Source organism: Sapajus apella, unplaced genomic scaffold (genome assembly GCF_009761245.1).
Source record: "Sapajus apella isolate SASKATOON/1434 unplaced genomic scaffold, GSC_monkey_1.0 scaffold89, whole genome shotgun sequence".
Classification (NCBI taxonomy): Eukaryota; Metazoa; Chordata; class Mammalia; order Primates; family Cebidae; genus Sapajus; species Sapajus apella.
In genome coordinates, this window is record NW_022437029.1 from 2,210,936 (window position 1) to 2,215,991 (window position 5,056).

General features: G+C 40.9%; 1 non-coding gene across 1 annotated transcript; it reads left to right on the top strand.

Moving 5' to 3' along the window:
- The first annotated feature begins 206 nt into the window (after window positions 1-206).
- On the top strand, window positions 207-346 carry LOC116534838. The gene has a single exon (XR_004261907.1). It is a non-coding gene; the product is annotated as a U4 spliceosomal RNA (small nuclear RNA).
- Window positions 347-5,056: the final 4,710 nt, after the last annotated feature.

The following is a 5,056-nucleotide window of genomic DNA, read 5'->3' on the forward strand; positions in this document are numbered from 1 at the left end:
AACTTAAAGATATCACCCAAAATTAAATGGAAAGAGAAAAAAGTGAAAAATACTCAAGACAGTACAGATAATCCAAGAACTGTAGGACATATCAGAAATACCAGACAGTCTAACCTTAGAATTCCAGAAGGAGAAGAAAGAGAAAATTGAGCAGAAAACATATGTGAGAAAAATAATGGCTGAGAACTTTTAAAAATTAGTGACAGAGCTTTATGAAATGGCAGTATCAAAGCCAATTAAGGCTTATCTGAGGTGTAATTACTGCTAATTGAAAACTTTTCCCAATACTCCACCATGATGACTTGAAATATAGTCAGCATTGGCAATTTTTGACAGTCTATACAGTGTTGGCAATTTTTGAGAGTCTGAAATGTATAATTTAAAAAAAGAAAAAAATAGCTACAGACATAGAACCAAAGAGCTAAGAATGCCAGAACACACCAGGAGGATAAACACCAAAAACAAAGAAACAAACATATCTAGACATACCATATGCAAATTGCTACAAATCAAAGACAAAGAGAAACTCTTGATGGGGGTCAGAGAAAATAAACATGCTGTCTACTGAGGACTAAGGATAAGAATTACAACAGACTTCTGTCAGAAACCATGCAAGCCAGAAGACAATGGATTAACATCTTTATTAAATGAAAAAAAAAAAAAAGACTGGCGATCCAAATTCTATACCTACTTAGAATATCCTTTAAAAGGTATGAGAAGTAAAAACTTTCTCAGGCAGACAGAGATTGAGAAAATTCATTGCCACTACTCTACCATAAATATTAAAGGTAGATCTTCAGGGAGAAGGAATATGATAAAGGTCAAAAGAGCACCAGAAATAAAATGAATAAAAGTGAAGTAAAATATTTTTTCTTTATTTATATTTGCTCTAAAAGATAACTGTTAAAAGCAAACATAGTAACAATAGAATATGTGTTTATAACATATGAAAAAGTGAAATGTATGGCAAACATGGCACAAGAAATGGGAGGGAATAATTGACAATATATTGTTATAAAATCCTTACAATAACTGGAATTGCATAACGTTATTTGAAGGCATACTAAGATTATTTTGAAATGTATATTTCAAACCCTAGAGCAACAACTAAAACTGCTTATAAAGTATAAATGAGATAAAACTGAGTCATAAAAATACTTTAATAGAGGAGATATTCAATATTGATATTTTGATATATTGATATATTAATAGAAGGGGTAACATTGAATCATAAAAAATATTTCCAGTCTGGGCAACATAGGAAGACTCTACTTATGAAAAAAAAAATTAGCCAGCCATGATGGCACATGCCTATAGCTTGGGAGGCTGAGGTAGGAGGATTGCTTGGGAGGCAGCTTGGGAGGCTAAGGTGGGAGGATTGCTTGAGCCTAGGAGGTTGAGGCTACAGTGAGCTGTGAGTGAGCTACTGTATTCCAGGTTGGGTGACAGAATGAGACACTCTCAAAATAAAATAAAATAATAGAAAAATAAACCCAGAGAAGGCTGTAAATGAGGGGAAAAAATAAAGAACAAATAGAAAACAGCCAATAACATGGTAAATTAAATCTAATCATATCAATAACCATTTAAGATATGAATGGTCTAAAAACACCAATTAAAAGACTATGATTGAATAAAAAAGCAGGCCTCAACTACATGCTGTTTACAATAAACCCACTCTAAAAATAAGACATACATAGATTAAAAGTAAATGGATGGAGGCCGAATGCGGTGGCTCATGCCTATAATCCCAGCACTTTGGAGGCCAAGGCAGATAGATTGCTTGAGGCCAGGAGTTTGAGACCGGCCTGGCCAACATGGCAAAACCCTATCTTTACAATAAAAAAAAAAAAAAGTAAATGAATGGAAAAATGTACACTATGCAAACACTAGCCAAAAGAAAGCTGTAGTAGCTATATTTATTTTAAAGTAAACTTCAGAACAAGGAAGATAATCAGGAATGGAGAGATTATAGTAATAAAGGGCTCAGTTCTCCAAGAAGACATAACAGTTCTCTATGTGTTTGCACCTAACCACAGATGCTTTAAAACACATTAGACAAAAACTAATAGATTTGAAAGGAGAAACAGAGAAACCCACAATTATAGTTTGAGAGTTCAACACTCCTCTTTCAATAAATGATGGAACAAGCAGGCAGAAAAATCAGTAAGGATATAAATGACCCAAACAACATGATCAATCAATTTGGTCTGATTAACATTTCTAGGACTTTCCACCCAACAACAGCATTTCTCAAGTGAACATGGAACATTAATTAGCCAAGAATATTTACCATATTTGGGGCCACAGAATGCCCATGTAAAGGCAATATTCCATATACCAGGTAGTTTTGGTCTGATATGTAGCAGAGAAGAGCAGATTTGGATAGTTTGAAAAAAATCCCTCTTTTCTTTTGCCTGTCTCCTTCTTTCCATCTCTGCTGCCCTTCCACTCCTACTAAGAAACCCTGCATGGAAACATCCATATAGCTGACTACCTTGTTTATTTATTCATTCAATAGACATTAGCTAGACCTATACTCTGTATGCAATGCACCACCGTATTAACAACTGATGGGGTGCAAAGTAAAAGATGGCACTGCCAGGGCTGGTGAGTGCCTTGCAAATGAAGACTACAGCCTTCTGCAGACTGAATCAAAGCAATGTCCTGAGAAGGAGGGAGGGGCACAGAGATCATGAGTGTTGGAAACTAGGGAGAGAGAAGAGAACTAAAAACGGCAGGTTATTCTCTTTCTTTCTCTCCTTTCCTCTCTCCTTCCTTTCCTTCTTTCTTTCCTTCCTTCCTCCCTCTCTCTCATTCTCTCTTTTCTTTCCCTTCCTTCCTTGTCTCCTTTGTTCCTTCCTACCCTCCCTCCCTCTCTCTCTCTCTCTCTTTCTTTCCTTTCTCTCTCTCCCCTCCTTCCTTCCTTCCTTCCTTCCTTCCTTCCTTCCTTCCTTCCTTCCTTCCTTCTTTCCTTTCTCTCTCTCTCTCTCTTTCTGTCTCTCTCTCTCTCTCTGTCTCTTTCTCTCTTTCTTTCTTGTCTTTCTTTCCTTCTTTCTCTAACAGAGTCTCGCCCTGTCACCCAGGCTGGAGTACACTGGCGTGATCTCAGCCCACTGCAACCCCCACCTCCCAGGTTCAAGTGATTCTCGTGCCTCACTCTCCCAAGTAGCTGGGATTATAGTTGCACACCACCACGCTGGCTAATTTTTGTATTTTTGGTAGAGACAAGGTTTTGCCATGTTGGCCAGGCTGGTCTGGAACTCCTGGGTCTCAAGTGATCTGCCTGCCTCAGCCTCCCAAAGTGCTGGGATTACAGGCATGAGCCACCATGCCTAGACTCTTTTTCTTAATAAAAAACTGTCTGCCAGAAGTATCAAAGCTTTTGTTCAAGAAAATAAATGGCCTTATTTGTGGCTGCTCATAAAAGCTCAGTGTTGGTGGGGTTCAAGGGGTCACCTCTCCTAGCCCAGACCCAGAGAAGCAACCTCAATCTTAAATGTGGAGCATGCTAGACTTGTATGTTAGTTTATCAGGACTGCCATAACAAAGTACCCCAGACTGGGCAGCTTAAAAAAGAGAAATTATTTTTTTCATAATTCTAGAGGCTGAAAGTAAAAAATTAAGGTGTCAGCAGGGTTAGTTTCTTCTGAGGCCTCTTTCCTTGGCTTGTAGACAACCACCCCCTCTCTGTCTTCATATGGTCTTCCCTCAGTGTGTGTCTGTGTCCTAATCTCCTTTCCTTCTTGGTACACCAGTCATATTGGATTAGGGCCCACACTGATGACTTCATTTTACTTTGATTAACTCTATAAAGACCCTGTCTCCAAATACAGCCAATGCTGCGGCACCAGGTTTAGGACTTCCACATAGGAATTTTGAGGGACACAATTTAGCCTATAGTATAGCTCTGAAGCCCAGTGTCCCATGGGAAGAGATCAAAGAGAGAAGAGAGCTCTGAAACCCTGCTATGGCCAGTCCAGGTGTCCAGTGTTTACATGGAACTGTAGCCTGTAAGGACAGCAGCAGCTGGGACCCAGGCCCCCTGCAGTCACATTCAGGGTCCCCATTGATCCAGGACATATCTGTCTCCAGCCAGCGCCAGGAAAGCTGGCTCTTATGTTGGCCACTGTGAATTCAGTGCCCAGCCCTACATCCTTTGTAAACTCCTCATTTCAGTGCCGCTGGTGGACAATGCCCTGAGAGGACGGGGCAATTTGAGGCCGAGGCTCCAGCGGGCTGCCCTACACCCAGCATCACGGCAGGCATCTAACTGCTGCCTCCTGCTTTGCCTCAGAGGAGCCTGGGCAGCCCCTCTGGTGGAAGCACCTAATCCTTACAGATGAGATGGTAAGTGGAGCGGCAGAGATGGGTGGTGATGAAAACAATCCCTCCACCCGCTCCTTGGGAGAGATGGAGAATCTAAATATAAAGACTTCTGCTCCTGAAAGATTGGGTTCATTTTGTCAAAAGGACTCCCTCATGATTTGCTTCTAGTTTCCTTTATCTCTGCAGCGATTTTGCATTATCCTAAGTTTGACAGCACAATTCTTATTCCCATGGGAAATCTTTCAGGAGCAACATGTTCTTACCGGATTGTGAGCTCGATGTTGAATTTCAGTTTTTCTGTAAGTGGAATAGCAACTGTCAAACTGGGCACTTGGCAGGGAGGGCCACTCAGGTTACGAGGCCTGCAGGTTGGAGCCTCTGGCCTGCCTGCACACCTTTAGGGTGCTCTCCAGAGAGGCTGGGCTCCTGGGGCACGCCCTAACCAGCAGCCTGGCCGCTGCTGTTTCTAGTCATCTTCTGGGCGTGACACACACACTTTTTTCTTTCTATGCTAATAAGGATAATTTCCCAATAGAGAAGGCAGGAAGGAAGTTGGCAATGCAGAGAAAGCAAATGTCAACCACACCTGTGCTGTAAACAAACATGCATGTGTTCACCCTGCATTATTTCTGTTATTTGATCCCCAAATGCCTGTTCATTAGAGATTATTTCCATTGATCAAGGGATCAATATTTCCCTCCACACAGTAGTTCAACAGAACCAACTG